Below are 18,627 nucleotides of genomic sequence, written 5' to 3'. Positions count from 1 at the left end.
TTTCTGAATCATCATGCTGGTACCTTTTAACATAATTATAATGAAGAGCAATATTCATTATCCAGCGGAAATTAGGAACCTATAAATACGAGGGGAGGGGAGTGAGGGAAGAACTGAGGTCCAGCATTGCCTGCTATCCCTATTGATCATGTTGGCTTCTCCCTCTTAAAATATTGCTCTGGACTCTGGATTTAGCAGCAGTCACACTGGTTCCACTGGTGTTTCACCAATGCCTACCCTGAGGACTTGGGCCCTCAGCTTTATTCCATGAGACAGGTGAGCAAGAGAAGTGTCTTCATGATCAGCAAGCCACATGAGGGTGTGGAGACAGCAAAAGCCTAATGAGCATACACCAAAGTTTCTGGTGGGGTTGGACATCTCATCTTGGGAGGTCTTTACCTCTAGGAGGAGGAATGGCTGTGCTGAACCAGATCTCCTTACCACATGGGCTGCCATCCAGCTGTGATGCCAAGAGAAAAGCTCCAACCATTTCTACCATTGAGAAGTATTTGAAGTAGAGGGTGCTGTTTCTGAGCACTTGGTTAAATTGCAGAATCAATGCATCATGGCTCTTTGCATGTATCTTATATGTTGAAAAAAACCCAAACCTCTTTAATACAGCAACAGCTGGCTTAGATGTGCCTGCAGGTAACAGAAGGGAAAGCTTATGCCACAGTCTTCCCTGATTTCTGCTCTCCTCCACCTCCTTCCCTCTGCCCTGTTAAGATTCCTCCTCACAGAATAAGAAGGCTGCTTTTTAAAACATTTTTTCTTCCAAAAAATATGAATTACGAGACACCATTACACAGTTATGGATAAGTTATGGATTTCCTCCCAAATCCTGCAGCAGGGAATCTGTTTTTGAAACTCTGGGTAATAAAAAGTGATGGAGCTTTTAAAAGGAAGAACCCAAATTCATCATGTTTTTCTAAAAGCCTGAAAACAAAGCTCCTTCTGCCATGGCAAGTCTGTGCAGAACAATGAACCCAGGCAGAGGAGGTGCCTCAATTAGAGAAAACTTCCAGATCCTCAAGGGAACATGAAACAGGGTCTTACTTGGCTGCAGCCAGAGGGATCCTACAAGGATCTGACCACTCCACTGCTGAACCTGCCTGCTGTTTGGGACTGGAAGAGATCCTCTGATGCTAAGCAAGTTGTGCCTGAGCTTTTGGAATAGGAGGAACCTCTGCCAGGTTATGTCCCACAGATTTAAAAGCTTGAAATATATGTGAGCAGATCCAAAGGCTCTGCAAGTTCCTATTTTAGAGCTTAAACAGGACTCCCTGGAGTCTAACTGGCACAAAATAACCATTTCCAATCCTCTGATGAAAAGCTTGGACTTAAAAGGATGCACAGTCCAACTTGCAAGACTAAAATTTGATGAAAGATCATTCAAACTACCAGGTGAGCCATAACATTTTTGACCTGCCACCATGAATCAAAGCAGGGAGTAGAAAACCACTTTAACAATCTATTTCTTCCCATCCTACTGCTGATAAAACACAGCTTATTCCATTGAGTGTTATTGTAATCAGATAACGTGCTGTTCAGTTCATCTCTCGTGGCCTCCAACTTCAGGGGGAATGAAAAGCTTCCTTAATCTGCCTACCCCAAAAGAGTTTTATGTCTCTACACCCCTGTACTGCCCTCCTCTATCAGATAACAAGGGGGGGACATGTGGCAGAAGATGTCTTGGTTCTGCCATTTGGCTTGAAAGATGGACCCCAAAAAAACCCAAGAAGGAAAAGGCCACCTGCTTCTGTCCAAGGCTGTTGAGTCAGAAGTGAAGCTGCTGTGACTTGAACATTAAGATCACAAAAAATGCTTTTCTCTTTGATGTCAGAAGCAGGGGCTGAGTGGGGTGGGTTTTGAGGCTTACAGATTACTGGAAACAATATTTCTCAGATATACAACAAAGCTACACAGTTAGCAGCCAGAGGTGCACAGTTAAAGTGTGACTTTGGGAAAGAACAAGCAAACAAACAAATCACTGAAGATAAATTGCAGTACTTTCACAGAAGAGGAAATGGGCTCAGTTTTTAAATAGTCCTCCAAAAATGCAAAGCAATTAAGGCTACTGACCTCACTAAAGAGGGCTCAGTATTGCTTTCCTCTAACCAAGCTTTTATTGTTATTCTTTAGAATATAATTGGTGACCATTTTCTCCTTAAAGTCTGACACAAATCTTACAAGTTACTTGAAAAAAAAAAATAAAAAAAAACAAAACAAAAAAGCTTAGCTTTATTTCTCCTCATAAACCATTTGCTATTGAAAGCAGTGAAACCTCTTGAATGCCTCCAAGACTTTAATTGCCTATTATAACTTTCCAAATAATCCTCTCATATGGTTGTATGTTCTACACAAGCATACTCACTTTTTTTCCTACTATCCTGGATAAACAGATCTCAGGGCAGAGTTTAACCACTTAGCTGAAAAATACAGCCTGAAACATATTCTTTACACAGCATACTTGAAATTCACTCTCCACAAATATTAATTTAATACTGGCATGAAGTTTGCTGATCCCTTTAACATACCTGAGATTTTAGTACTTGCTAAAACACTTAGCAAAGAATACATGCACACATACAAACCCCAGCTGGAATAATTTCAATAAATAATTCATGTTTGTATAGAAAATGCTTGCCTGGACACTTTGAAGGAATACAAACATCTTGATCAAGCTTTATGCTCTGACTTGAGTAGGGACCTACTTACCAAACAATATGATGCAAGAACATTTTAAAACTATCTGAAGAAGTCAGGCAATAAATGTGTGGAACAATCTGGCTAGTTTATTATACAGCAAAAGAATTGGCAAACCTAAATTTTTCAAGCAATGTCATGAAAAGATCTCACTAGGACAGAAAACACTTCATACAGTGAACTTCTCTGCCAGATGTGTCAAAGTACTGGCAGGGAACAGAAAAAAACATCATCATGTACAGCTCACCATTTTCATTCTCTTGTGAATGATGTGAGATGTGAGGCTTGACCCCTTTGGCACAGAAACTGCAATTTTCCTGCTCTGCAGAGAGTCAGGAGTGAGAACAAAAGTCACTGCACTGGTGAACACTCACCCAGGAGCCTGTGCACATGTTCAAAATATATTTAGCTTAGCCATTATCAGAAAGAAAATTGGTCACATTGCTGGAAAGCTCTGGCATCCACACAGGACAAATTTCAATGAAACACTAAAAAAAAAAAAAAGTGTTTTTGGTCTCCTTTTGAAAGACTCATGGAGAAGATCTTGGGTATCTGCATTTATGGGGAACCTTGTTCTCTGCAGTGAGGCTGCATGATGTTCAACTCCCCCTTAAAAGAGTCTGAGGTGGGATTGAGAAGGTGATACCAGACTTCTGCCCATGCCTATGTTACTACTTTTATATTCATTTGGGGTACTTTAGTGTAAAAAATTAGATTCCAGTAAGCATCATTGGGTCTTATGCCTCTCCCACTGTCTGCTTAGGAAAGCAGAGATCTATAAAAAAATGTAATAATGACTGCAAATTATGTCAGATGCTCTTCTCACTTACCTAAAATGTCAGTTCAGAAGTTGGATTTGTTTGGTTTGGTTGGTTAAGAGGAATAAAATAGTTTCTTCACACTGTAAAAATCTGTAAAAGAAAAAAATGGATGTTAGATCTTTTCCCTATCACCTTCTAAAGTATACTTCAGCTTGATGGTGTTATATGTATGCCAGAAAAGTATGAGAGAAACAAAGTATTAAAATCAGATGGAAGTTAATTGTCTGATGATTTGCTGCCTGGAAAGTGGAGGTGATGCCTTGTGATGGTGAAAGTTTTACAAGTGGTGTAGTTCCAGGCTTGCTCTGGATGTAACACATCAAGTGTCAAAGATGGCTAAAAAATGTGGAGATCCAGCATGTGGTATCTGACCATGGACTGATCCCACTCTGCAAAAATAGGATTTTTATGGATGTGCTGAAAGTTGAGCTGGTAGCAGCAGAGTCTTGACATTTCTATTAATTTTCTGTATTTAAGTGTTCCAAAAAACACACCAAAAAAAAAAAAAAAAAAAAAAAAAAAAAAAGAACAGGCATACTTCTTTGATTTAGAAAATCAATTGGTTTTCTTCAGTTTACTCTTACCTATTTAAAAATGCTGAAAATCCAGAGCAACTCTGTTGATTTTAATGAAGTCATTAATGTAAAAGAGCACTTGGACATAAGAAGCATCGTGTTATTTGTGTTACTAATGTGTGGCTTCAGTTCCTCTGATTCCTGTGCAATGTCCTGCTATGAAATATTATCTGCATGGCTTTCAAATCTTTTGAACGTTATGTAATCTTAAAAACAAAGCACATTCTCCCCCCCATATTTATTCGGGCATTGAAGATTAGGAGGTTCTTGACCCGAAGATAAAGTGAACTCAGAGCCCTGGAATATTTCCTCTCCCAAATGATGGTAAACAAAGCTGTAGGAGAGATCCTTTTGCAAGCAGGAGGACACAGGGATATCTTAAAAATACACCACTGATCACTGTAGGTAGTAATTTGATGTTTTTCTCTCTCTGTTAGTCCTCTTAATTCCTGCCCAGGGAATTATCAGCATCATACCACGGGGCAGTAGCTGTGATGCATTGTTAACTGGTGTAGACAAGGTACTCCCACACTCCCAGATGCTTCAGTCACTCCACTGTAGAGCAGCACCATCTGCAATGGATTCCTTGATAACCTCTCCAGCATGTGTTGGCTTGGTTATTTTGGAGAGAGCAGAATCATCATCAAATCAAAACCAGAAAACATCAACATAGGTGTTTCAGAAAAGAACCACATCTCCCCTTCTGCAAGCTTGAAGATGACCCTGCTCACCAGGCACAGTGAAGTTGTGAGATGGTGATGGGGAACCAGTGCCTAGTGCTTTGCCTTCCATCAATTATTCTTAAAACAGCCTTGGTTGTGTTACTGTCATGATGCTGGTAACAGACAATTGCATCCTTGATGTTTTTGAACTCTGCACTCCAAGCTTTTGCCTCCTGTTATGTAAATTCAAGAAGAAAGTTACCATGTGCTCTTTCTATCAACATAAATTACCAATAACATTTTCACATTTAAGAAGATGAGACACACGTCTTCTGTTCACTGTGTAAAGCCTGGATCCACTTAAAACCAACAGGAGCCATTTCATTCACTTCAGTGAACTTCAGATCACGTTCCAAAGAAGTGACATGATTATTTTTTCACCCTGAGATATGCATGGGGCTGCTCCCAGTAGCCAGCCTGAAATCTGTCCACTGTCACTGCAGAAATTGAAAAACAAAAATCTTTTGTTTTTCCAAGGAACTGTTATTTTTATAAGAACACAGGCAAAAGACTCAAACATTGCTTATGGAAATTGCAAAGATATGTTTTACATGAGAAACTGCATATATTTTGCAGGAATTGTATTGCATCCCATAGTTTAACTCACACCTCCTACAATGTACCCCACACTCTGATCCATCCATGTTGGGGACTTCCATCACCAAGAGCTGGGCAGCAATCAGGTTATCATCATCAGTAGAGTCACCTACAAACCAGGGTACAACCATCCTGCTGCAAAGGCCATCCCTATTTTAAACATATGGCAATTGAAGACTGATCCTAAGACTGACCTGCTCTTCAGAATAAGACTGAACTAATCCTCAGAAGCCTTCAGAGTTTATTCTTCAGCACTTGTAAGGTTTGCTAGTACAGCAAACCACTGTACATCTCATTTGTAGCAAGGTGATTCCACTGGCAGAATCAGTGCCAACAAAGCAGGAACATGTCCAAGGTATATTTTTAAAAACAGTCACCAGACTTCAGAATCACAACTCCACTGCCCCAAAGGTACCTGCACAAACATTAATTTGCACTCAAAAGCACCACAGGCTCACACACTGAAGCAAGATCATTTATCACCCTTCACATCCATGCCCCACCCAACCTTAGGAGTGTTGGTCCTCACCATTCTTTTTAAAAAATGGACTGCAAGAGGAGAACTGTTTGTGGACACATTATCAGTTGCTTGAAACTCAGCCCAGCAAAACAAGCAAAACAAACACTCCTCAACAGAGTAATGCAGCATTTGCTGACTGGCAAGCTTGCTTTGGATGTTGTAAAGCAGCTCTTGAGTACAGCCAGGCAGGCTCCATTACTTCATAGCCCCATCTCCCAGCATGAGACACGGGGGGAAGCAGTTCTCACACACAAATCCTGCTGAGTCAAAGAAGTAGAGCCCTGCATGCAGTTCTCCAAATGGGTGCCTGATCCCTGCAGTGGGGTGTTAGCAATGTGCAACATTACTTGGTCTTTTGGCATTTCTGCACCTTCAGCATCTTGAACCATGGCTGTAAGCACACAAGGATGAACTGATCACCTGCTGAGAGGAACACAGACATGAATGCAACTTCACATTGAATTTCTAATAGTTTCTTTCATCAGGACATAAGTCCAAATGTTTTCTGTTTACAAATAAGAAAGCTCAGTGAATCATCTGCATCAGTATTAGCAGAAGCTTGTGCATTCCCAAAGGGAAGTGTGTGCATATGTGTGGGTGTGTACAGCCAGACACCAGGCAACTTCTAGATGTATCAACAAGTTACTGGGATAATGCCATAGAATTAAGAGTTAAACACAACAATTATCAACTAAGCTTTGCCTCAGACAGTCAATAATCTTGTCCCAGTTGGTGCTGCTGGCAAAATTCCCATTCCAAGGGGCAGGATTCTGTTAACCTCTTGAACAACTGCACAAAGAAGGCCAGCATAGATGCACAGAGCTACCCAATCAATGGGTTTGATCTGAAAATTCTGAGCCAGCATTTTTCAGAGGGGGGGGGGGGGAAGACATCCACAGTGATGTACATGAGATAAGCAAATCCCCCTCCCATAATAAAGTCTTCATTTTGACTGAGATTACATTTGAGCCCTGCCAGTCCCTTGAATCAGTGCTGTACATTACTGAACACAGAATCAGCATCCCCTTAGGAAACCTCCAAGTGGTAAAAAGTTCTGATCTTGACGTTCACAGTTGGTCTTCCTTGTACAGTTTTCTCTAATATCTTCAGGTTGTATGTAACCTTAGAAAGAGCTGGTTTTAAATCATTCTTATATGACTATTTGGATGGCTGGTAAAAGACTCTTCTAGAGGAAAATTTTGTCCTTCTTTCATGACCTAAAAAACTTTCACATCAGTTTTTTCCCTAAGAACTTATCACTGTTCTGTAAAGAAACCTGCAAGATGCAAAACAAAACTAGGGAAAATACAAACTAAGATAATTCCTTATTAAAATCTAGGCAAATTTTCTATAACAAATGGTTATAAATCCAATAATAAGCTTATCCTAACACACTTTGGTTGTTTTCAAATCAGTCACCCTTCCTCCTGCTTGTGTTTTTCAGATATTCAGGCATATTCTCCTGCTCCTCTGCCAGTGTTTGACCTCGACCAGTAAGCAGTGTCTCCAAAGACACATTCCAAAGGAGACTATCCTAGGCTCAGCACTGCAGTAAACAAAGGTTAGGATGGCTTCTATCTGCTCTGTCAGATGTGCCAAGGACTTCCAGAGGCATCTGTCCAATGTGAGTAAGACTTGACTCCAACTTCCTGGTCTGTACGTGAGGAACAAGTATTTCTGTGATAGTTTCCAGTTCAGTAAACCTGAAAGCAGAGGATTTATTACATACAAGATGAAGAAGCTTCTCCTTTGATCATTTATACAGTGGTCTATGAATGAGCACATTCAGACCCCAGCTTCAGCACACTTTGAAATATTCATGGATGCAGCCAAGAACAATACACTGAATGTTCTTTAGAGGCCAGATCCTCTGATGAGGAACCTCATGAGGCAATTTTGTTGATTTCAGTGGGAAAACAACAATTTACACAAACTAAGAATTTCATCTTTTTGCACATTGAGCTCTTCTTTGTAAACAGCACTGCAGTACACATGTGTGAGCCAGATAAATATTTAAGACAAATCTTGGGAAAGTTTAAGAGTTCTGCAAAGTCTTACAGGCTTTCAGTTGTAGAGCAGAAGTGAGTAGCAATGAACCAGTATAAATATTACACACACTTGGACAATTTCTTTAAGCTCTCTGTTGTATTTCTGAAGAGTTTGCTCAAAACCTCTGCATATTTTCTTCTGTGGTACTGGAATGGATAATTACACCCCAGGCTTGAGTAGAATATTTCAGAATATTTCTTTCTCTAGTAAATCAAATGGACAGCTACATGGTGCTGCTTCCCCACAGGAAGGTTTTCCCTGTGATCCTGACCCCTCATTCAGCCAGGGCTTGTCCCAGAACTAGGATATTACCTGCAAGTTCTTGGCACTTTGAAAGGAGCCATTCATACAGCCTGAGCACTCATGGGTTTAAGTTGTATGAAAGTCCCAGACAACTGTAGCTACCCAACCACATCACTGCTTGTTGGGGATTATTGTCCAAGGTGCAGTTCTAGAGTGCACTTTTCATAATAGTTTCCACAATTAAGAGCTGAAATTTTTTTCAGAAGGACATAAAATTTGAGGTAGAGGACAGCTCCCAGCTGAGCCTTTGAAAACCCTAAGTGTCAACAACAGCAAGGACAATAACATCACCTACTCAGTATTAAAACACAAAAACAGGCACTTCCTTTAAAAAAAAAAAAAAAAGATTTTTCATTGAACCAACATAACTTACCAGGTTTAAAACATGATTTCCATTGCCACAACTGAGATCCCACCTCTAAGTCCTCAGCCTCACACTGTCTTCTTCCAAAAAGAGTCAGCCACTCTCAGTATAGTTAACTTTGCCAGACAAGAAGTGGCAATCAAACTTTTGATAAGATAAATGGAACAAGTTGGTAAAGGAAAAGGAAAAAAAAAAAAAAAAAAATAATTATTTTACCAACCAAATCCTACAGCATTGACTCAGGAGCCACTGTGGGTTTAAGATCATGTTGAAACAATGTCAATATGTTAAGCTTTAGAACAATAACTTCCATGTTACAACTTTTTTCAGTCATTTATGTAAACTTTAAGAGAGGAATTAAGGAGGAAAAAAATGCCTTTGTAAAAATTATTCTATTAATGACTGGAACATTAATGTTATTTGGTACAAGAAACCCTGTGCAACCATGGAAACCATCACATAGGATCCATTCAGCCTCCAAATCTGAGGTGGCCTATGGTTGCTATGAGAGGATATAGCACACACCCCTCAGCAGTTCTATTAGAAAATGATATTTAGGTTCTATTGTGTATGTGTCTATGCTTCAGCCCAACATAAAGATATTTATGGAATGGAGGTTAAGGAGAGGCTTTTGAAATCTTAAAGCATACCTTGCAGATCAGTCTAGAAAATCAGATGCAGTTTCACAACAGTTTAGGCTTTATCTGTGACAATTTAACTGATGTCTTCCCTTGTTCTGAAAAAGATAAAAAAAGATATAATGGATTGAACTTGAAGAAGTTAGTGATTAATTTGTATTCCAGGAGCATATAAGTGCCTTTTTCAAGCTCATCTTCAGGCCAGACTGCCTGTAGATTCACTACAAGAATCAGTGATAAACAGTTTATTGATATTCTGAATTTTTTTATAAAAAAATTTAACTGGCAAAATTTGAAGGAAAGAATATAAATGTACATCTTCTGCAACCTGATACACTCAGAACTAGAACCATCATGTAATCTATATTCTTTTCCAATTACAAAAACAATTGCACTAGGAACAATTACATTGCAAACTAAAACATCTCAATAGACCATAATACAGCCTGAAAATCAAACAAGTTTTCTGAGAGGTTTATGAACTTTCACAATTCAGGAGAAGTCATCTGCTAGCAGTGTGGGGTGGGAAAAAACCCTTCCCAATGAAAAAAAAATGGAGCTTACCTAAACCAACATTTGCACTTTGGCTTAAAATACCTTATTATAAAATACCTTATTAGGTCTTCAAAGGGGGTGATGATCCCTCCATCAGCTCCTCATGAGTCTGCTGGGGCTGAGCTCTCCAGACAACAGCTCTCCCTTCACTGATTTCCCATGGTCAAGGGACTGCCCTCCACAACCTGGCAGGACAGAGGATCACCCCCTTGACATCAGGATGAATCCCAAAGCCAAAGCTTTTGTTTTCCAGCTTTCTGTTCATTTAAAACTGCTCCTACCTTGCAGGAACTGCTGCCTTTGGGAACACTGAACTGTAGCTTGGTTTCTGTAATGTACACCATCTGTCCTCTCTTCCTGCTGATGCCTCTATTCCTCAAGACAAGTTTTGCTGCTTCTACATATTCAAGATGCCCCAGAAATATGAGAATGGAGTCTTTTGAGCATGGGTGCCTCATTTAATGTGGTTAAAGTGTTGAGTGGATGACAGGCTAATGCATCAGTGTTCATTTCTGGGAATTAACACTCAAGAGCAGCCTTTCTGCTTCAGAAAGGCTTGATATTACTTCCAGCTTCACCACTATCAGAAGAAGCTTTGCTTCATATTTTATTTTAAAGCCTATAATAAAAGAGACCCAGTTCCTTCCAAGCTGTCACCTGTGCATCTTGCTTCATGTCACTGAGTGGCCCGGTGGCCACGGTTGAGCAGCTTGCAGGTGTTGCAGGGTGTTAGACCAGTGTAGGTCAGTGGTTCATCTGACAACTGTTCAACAGATGGAGGTGGCTCCCCTGCAGACAGACTCAGGTCACTCAGCATGGAGAGGAACAGTCTGCAGAGAAAAAACACAACAAAATCAGAGAAGTTATAATCTGCTTACCTGAAGATCTTCAAAACCAGACATGCAGCACAAAAAGTACTTACTCAGTTGTGGCAGTAACCAGAAATCACAGCACCTCATAAATTATTAACTTACTTAGTAGATAGCAGAGCATCCTTCTTCACTCACTTTTTTTTAGTAGCTCATTATTTTGTGAGATCCACATTCCATGCTTCAAGGACAGTGTCTTCCTCCGTGCAGGACTCATCTTGCAAGAGACCAAAGTGATCTAAATTGCCTTTACACATAAAGCCTGATTCACCAGGAGTGTGAGGAAAGTGTTCTCTAAAGTTCTTTAGTGTCTCCTTTTCCCCATGAGATTTTTCCAAGTGTGACTGTGATGCCCACAATGTACTCGTGCATCACGCTTTGCTCTTCTTGAGTGAAGTTATAGGTGCTTAAATGCTTTCATAAGAGCATATTTGGAAAAATTTACATGAGAAGTACCAGGAAAATGCTCAGCTTCTGATTTATGAATGGTAACAAAGGCCTCAGCCTGGGCACTTGCTTTTAGTTTACAAAACAAAGGCCATTAGGAAATGCAGAAGTTGTGAACATGCAGAAGGGAGGAGATGGTCAAGGTTGGTACCCAAATCATATCACACAAAACTTGCAGAAAAAAAAAATTTAAAAATAAAATAATAAAAAAAAATAAAAAAAAAAAAATAAAAAAAAAAAAAAAAAAAAAAAAAAAAAAAAAAAAAGAAGATCCCATGCTTAGTGACATTACAAGCTTAGCACTTCCATATTAGTGTTTAAGGACTATCGGGCCCCTTCCTGGCTTTCTAATTTACCTGCTAAAATTCCAACCTGCTCAGAACAGCAAGTAAATCTCCATCCTGGGTGGCAAGATCTGATCTACTGAAGTCAAAGTAACTTTTCCCTATTAGATACAAATTCAAGGAGGATTTCTTCTCTTTCCAGCATCAGGCTCTTTGGTCTAACTGGGATTTGGTCATGCTTTTACATTTTTATGTCTGAATTTCAACCTTTTTGGAAGTCACACATGCTCCCAACTTCAAACCAACGTGCAGGTTTGGCAAATGCTGTATCTGGCCTAGGATCAGAGAGCCCAAACTCTCACACCTCCTGTGTCCTCTGCATATCTATAGGACATCAGAGCTACATGGGTGATATGGGATATTAGTCACACTAACAGAATTTAGGCCAACACAATCTTGGCTTATAGAGCACTTTAAAATATGATATATTTACATGTGATAGATTGATGTAATATGTAAAACACATTAGCTCTCACTATATTTAATAAATGCTGAAAGCTAGCAATATCAGGATAGATTTATGATGTCCCTTATCCTTTATTTTACTGGTGATAATAAAAAAAAGACTATTTGATTTAGATCATTTAACTGTCTTTTTTGTTCATTTTGCAGTTAATGTATATTTTAGTATATTTTTTTCTTACTTTTCACAGGATTGTAAAGGTGTGGACACACACATGAATCACAAAGTTGCCTCATTCCTTATTTCATCCTTTTGGCAACATGTTGGTATCTCTCTATTCTGGAGAACATTTCACAGCTCAGTGATGGAAAATAGTTTGCACTTCATTTGTGCATGTACTAATTTTAGATTAAACAGGACCACATAAATCCTGCTGAAAAATGATGCAATTAAGTTGGACCTATTTGTAAAAGGGACAACATGTGGCTGTAATTATAATGGCTAAGCATTTGGTAACATGGTGACTTATTAGTGCTCTAAGAGGAGTTTGTGCAACCTGCTGACTAAGTCTTTACAGGAATAAATCTTAATATTCCCCCCAAAAAGCCATTAAAAACAATCCTCTGTTGCATTTCTATCAGCCTCCGTGGTGATCTGCTTCCCCAAAATGGGCACTTTTGTTCTAAGTGTAACACTAAGGATGCTCTGTGTCTGCAGTTATGGTGTGAAGTACTGTAGTTACTCAGCTGGCTCTTTCTGAGCAAAACTCCAGTCCCAGGGTGACTGGCATATGCACCACACCAAAGCCCTCAAGTATATCTACATTTCAAGTGACCTGGCAGGATTTACAGTGCTCCTACTTCACTATGACACTGGAGTTTGTGAGCATTTAGGTTCCTCTGCACATTTCTAAACCCTTTGAAGCCCTGCAAGACTTATCAGTCTTCAGAGTAAGATATGGTAATGGCTGCCACCACACAACACATTCCCATCTACCTATCCCTGACCACAGAGACCATATCCACAGTGCCCCTATGATGCTGGGGGGGAGAACAAGATAAGTTTAACATTAGTGAAATCTCATTTGTTCACTCTGAGGACAGTCAGACAACTGGAATGGTCTCCCAGGGGAAGTGGTGGATTACACCACTTTGGAAAGTTTTAATGAGAGATTTCATCTAAACAGTAAGTAGAATTCTGTCTGCCATGTATGAGAAAGATGTCATTTATTGTTAATCTTTCTCCAGTTTTTCTTAAGGATGCTGTGAATGATAATCTAGGAGAATGACAGTCACCAGTGGAGCATTTAAAGGTAAGAAAAAGCCCTAAATGTCATTAAATGTAATTTTTTTTTCTGGCTTTCAATCTCCAGTCCTGATTTGCTGTGTTGTTCTCCAACACAACAGGAAAAGCTCATTTTCCAAGTCACATACCTTCCTCTGAACTAGATCACAAAATCCCTCTCCTCTCCAAAGGGCTCATTTCCTTCAGAATTAAGACACTGAGTCAGTTGCTTCTTCAGTTGCAGTGACCTTTCTTCCCCTGCTAGCTGGGGGGCTTGTTTTTTCACAGGAGAATATGTAATATAAATATAATCAGCCCTTACACATTGTGTAGCTCTTCACTCGAGCAGAAGCTTCCTTACTTTGAGGTTTTTTTTCTTGATATGCTCCCAACTAAAGTAAGATCAATCTATGGGAAGGAAAAAAAAAATACAAAAGGACATTAAATGCTACCATACATTCAAACACCACTAGAACTGCACCTGTGTCTTGTCATTTCAAAATTAATACAAGGGGAGGTATGTGATGCCTTTTGCTAATTAACACAGCCCTCTCAGATTCCCCTGTCCCCTCATGCACAGGAAAAACCTTACACAGCCCAACAGACAAAATAGCCACAGGACTCCCTTGTTGAGCAAAGCACTTGCAGGAGGCAAAGGGGCAAAGTTCTGCCTCAGTAAATTTAAACACCTGAATGCCTGGAGCATGCAGGTGTGGAAGAAACGTTGCTGAAGTGATGCAAACCTTGAAAAATGCCACAACAGTTTGCCTGAAAATTCAAAATCCTCATTAGTCCTGTGAATAATTTATCAGCCATCCCACAAGGAGGGAAAGGGACACTTTTCTTGTCTACTTGACTGACAATGAGGTCAGTTACCAGCAAAGAGGGGAGGGAGGAGTGAAAAGTTTCTGAAAAATGGAAATTTACTCTCCAAGTCTGGTCAGTTCTTGCCAGAACTTTTACAGAGATATCATAAAGAGACCAGTCATGGAGGCAAAGGATATTCCTTCCAAAGGAGGGAAAGGACTGCTCAAAGGAGTCAGTACACTTTCAAGAATCACATTGACTTTAATCCATCTCTTATTTGGTTTAAATGGCAGGCACGGTGTGGGCAGAATTAAAGAAAAAAAGACTTAAAGAATCCAGTATTAGTAGCTAAACATTCCCTAAAATGGATTTTAAATTTACTTGAGGAAGCCTTGAAATACTTTAAGGAATAAATGTTGCTTTTAATCTTTCAAAGCACAAACTGTAGCTTTACTGTTATCTTCTCCTGCCAAGTGTAAGAAGCGTCCTGGTCTTCAGGCACCCAGTGGTGTTTCTTGGAAGGGCAATGAAAGAGTGGATGGCAAAAGCCTGCCAAAAGGAAAATCCAATCCATACCTGCAAGCTGCAGTACAGTTCTAGGAATCCCTTCAGACTTTTCCTTTTCATGTGTTTGAAACTGAAACTTTTTAAAAATGCTGGTGTGGTGCCTTAAAAATCCTTTTTACTTCTTAAGGCCAAAAAACTTGGATGGAAGGGAGAGAGGAAGGAAGGGGGAGAAAAGATAGGGTTAAATAAAACACAAACAAACCCCCCCCCCCCCCCCCCCCCGAAAACAAGCAACCAAATAACCAACCAACCAACCAAAAAAAACCCAACCAACCAAAAAATCCAAACAAACAGAAAACCAAAAAACCCAAACAAAAAAACCAAAAAACCCCAAACAAAAAAACCTAAAAAAAACCCAAAAACAAAAAAAAACCAAAAAAAACCCTAAAACCAAAAAAAACCCAAAAAACCCCCCCAAAAAAAAACAACCAACCCTCCCCCCAAAAAACAAACAAACAAAAAAAAAACAAAAGGAAAGAAGCAGCATTAAATGCAATTTGATTGTCCCAAAGCAGTCTCTTCAGTGGAAAAGAGCCTTAAAATGCAGGAAATCTGTCTAGCCCTCTAACTATTCCCACTAAAGCTGCCCCATAGCCACAGATGTTACTGATTCAGTTAGATAGCAATTCCAAGCTTCCAAAACAGATTCCAAGTGAGAAAATGGGAAAAGTCCTTGGTTGCTATTAGATACGCATTCTGGAGGAAAAAGAAGTATAGGCAGGGAGGAATTTGTGGCCTGGATTAGAGATTCCACAGTAATTAAAGAGCAATGACAAATGGCATCCTTGCTGACCTATGGAATGGGTTTAGGAGCTCAGGCTGCAGTGAAAATTTCTAGGGAAATGTATCAGGTTTTTTTGGTGCTGTGATTTACAGATAGGTTTAAGGGGAATGAAACCCATATAGGTCTCTGAAAATGTAATGATGGCCCACAGAGATTAGATAGAAAACTGGGGAATTTAGCAGGGCAAGCTAAAAGCCTTGTAAATGATATATTTAACTGTGCAATTAAATCCCATGGCAAGGTAATCATTTATTGCATCATATTTAAAAAGCTAGAGGAAAGTTAAAGAACACCAAAGACAAGAACACCAAAGAAGAGCATCCTCTGAACAGCCCTTGGACACGTCCTACCCATGCATCAAGGGCAAAAGCTCAGCTTCAGAACATGCTGCACAACTTCAGCCTGTGCTAAGTTCTTGTTCCACTTTGTAGCTTCCAATCAACACCTAAAGAGGGATACTTTGCATGATGCTTCATGTTAGTTTGTATATTTATATTAAAATTTTTGGTTGGTTTTCATAATAGGTTATTTGAATGCTGTAGGTGCCCTGGCAATTAGCTAGGCCCACAGTCCAATTGGAATAAACACCTGGCAACATAAAGAGCCTCCTGCACAGCACAGCAAATGAATCTGGCCAACAAATAAATCAAGTGGCAGAATATACCCCCTTCCACCCAGCTTCAAACCCCATGGCATCAGTCCTCCTCCAAAGCTGTTGCATAAAGATGGTTTTTTACATCATGCCTGGAAGGGGCAGTAATATTTAGGCTGTTTCACACCACTGGGGCTGGGGACAGGCTCCAGAGCCAGTGGGCACTGCAAAACATGTTGTTGGCAGCCTTTGCCCTTCTCCCTCACCCTTCAGTGAGGGTCTTTAAACTGAAGAAAGCTCAGTCCTGTAGCTCTGCACTTCCAACTCAGTCAAAGCAGTGGAGAAAGGCTTCATAGAAGCTGGAGAGACATTAAGTACACACCCAGAAGCCCTCACAGTCTTCTAATTCCAGAACCTCTTTAACCATCTTTAAGCTGGTTTAACTTTACCTAATTATTTCTCAGATATAATTGCAATGGAAAAGCCAAAATCTTGCAAACAGTCCCCTGACTGCCCAAACCAGTTCCACTTCTCTCCCTGTGAATATCCTCATTGGATGAAGTTTGGTCTGCAAAAACTGCAAACTGCAGTTCTATGAGTAACACCAGCATTTGCAATATTGCTGCATCAGTAACAAAACTGGTACAGCTTATAATAACCATGACATTAATCAAAATTACATACAGTGACCAGAAAGGCTCTGAACACTTTTAGATAATTATAATCAGAAAGCTTAGTTGAACTCCTTTAAGGAGAAACTAGGGCTAAATTGTCCTTATCTTTCACACTGCACCACCAAGCTAGCAGGCTTGGGATTTAAAGGGGGAAATGTCAGTGTGACCAACACCATCACAGATAAGAGGTAATTCCCTTAACAAGGGTTAACTTTGTTTAGTCAGAAAATGTTGGATTAGAGATAGGCAGCAGCTGAGCTTCAGGCTGCATGGTCAGGAGGTGTTAAACAGCATCAGAGCTAAACACAACCCTCCTATCTTCTTTGTAAGGGCAAAGCAACCACTCTACAATGTCTTGTTTCCTTCAAGGCAGCAAAATCAAGGCAACAAAAGGAAGAAAAATGGATTGAAAATGAACTAAATGTCCTTCACAAACAAAAGGCAGGAGGGATGGTAAACTTCACATGATTCTGAAGCTGGGGACGTGAAAGCCCACCCAATATTCACATGGTTTTAAAAAAATTGTCACCAAAATATCCTCTGTGTTTGAACAGAGCCTTGTGCTACCAGTATCTCTCATCAAATCCCCAGTTTTATGGTTAGGATTCACACAGACAGGGCTCCCAGCAGAAGCCTGCCAAATCCTGCTGTCCCACATGCAGGCAACTCAGTGGTTATAGGAAGCAGTTTTATCATAATGCCAAGCAAGTTTCTTCCTTTGTCCTTAGGCTCACCAGAGTAGACCCCCAAAAAGCCCCCAAGTACAACACCTTTTTAATTGATGTGCAATAAGAGTTAGGTTTCTGGAAGAGAAAATATTGCCCGAATAACCAGTTTGGGCCCTGCTCAATGAAAGCTCAGTGCAAAATTCAAGTAGAGGCAAACAGACTACACAGTTTATGGCCCCCTCTTAACATACTAAAGAAGAAACATGAAAGCTTTAGAGGATACAGAGAGAACATATTCTGGACCTAAGATGCATTGAGACACCAATCCAAATGGCAAAGGGGAAATGGAATTTTACCAGTTTCATGCTTCTTTACAAGGAGCAATGATGGTAGCAAGTTATGTAAATCTGCATTTGTGCCTCTGAAAACTCAGTGTACCCAAGTCAGCCTCAAGCAGTGAAGTCAAATCCTGAAGCTAAGAAAAATGAGAAGGTTTAATATCACCACAATGTCCCAGAGCAAACTGGGGTCTGCAATACCTACTGCAGCCACAGTGGGATGGCACAAAGTGGCTCATCCCTTGGGGTGAGCAGACAGAGTGTAGGACCAGGCTGTGCTGGAACCCCATGGCTGAAGGAGGAGGGCAATGCTGAGTCTTTCCTAATTATTGAGGAGGGAATCAACATTTAGCCATGTGCAAGGAAAATGTGGTTTTATGAGCACAGAGCTTGAAACTGGCTGTGATTTTGCCCCTTTTTGCAAAAAAACAAGCTGGTTCAAGTCATGAGTCAGACAATGTTAATTCAAGAAACATAAGTAGATTAGTATTATATCAATTTAACTATTGGGTGACCTGTCAGAAATTAGTTAGCACTGCTCCAGCAGATGGTTTGAGATGTACAGGGTGATTAACAACAGATCATGCAATGGCTTCATCTTCTCTCCTTTTCATTTATTCCTGTGGAGAGCCAGGCAGAGAACAGAAAAAGTAATTAATATATTTGGCTTGGAAAATGTTTTGATATTAGTGTATATTTTATTAATACAAACCTGTCCAACTCCAGGAGCTGGATGAATAATGGGCATAAAATGCTTTGCTTACTGGAGATACAGCATGAAATTTCTTGCACCAATCTTCTGACAGATACCTTTTAAGCCAGTTTTAGCAAGGTGGATACACCAAACCAGATAAAGGAGAAAGAATGAGAAGGAAGGTAATAGTGCCTGACTACTTGCTCTCATTAAAAGATCAGACTGCTACTGGCAAGCAAAATTCTCAGCTGGAGAATGATCCCTGGCTGGGGACCAGATCAGCCACACAGATGAGACAAGAGACAG

General features: G+C 40.0%; 1 long non-coding RNA gene across 1 annotated transcript in view; it reads left to right on the top strand.

The window, feature by feature from the left end:
* LOC139798864 (uncharacterized) overlaps positions 1 to 13,236 on the top strand; it is a 28,066-nt gene extending 14,830 nt beyond the window's left edge. Inside the window, exons 2-3 of the long non-coding RNA XR_011727011.1 lie at positions 7,386 to 7,565; positions 13,172 to 13,236. This is a non-coding gene — a long non-coding RNA (uncharacterized lncRNA). The remainder of the gene's footprint in view (positions 1 to 7,385; positions 7,566 to 13,171) is intronic.
* Positions 13,237 to 18,627: the final 5,391 nt, after the last annotated feature.

The sequence above is a fragment of the Heliangelus exortis genome, chromosome 8 (assembly GCF_036169615.1).
Source record: "Heliangelus exortis chromosome 8, bHelExo1.hap1, whole genome shotgun sequence".
Classification (NCBI taxonomy): domain Eukaryota; kingdom Metazoa; phylum Chordata; class Aves; order Apodiformes; family Trochilidae; genus Heliangelus; species Heliangelus exortis.
The sequence above is the reverse complement of the archived record's forward strand: the minus strand, read 5'-3'. Positions and strand labels throughout refer to the sequence as shown.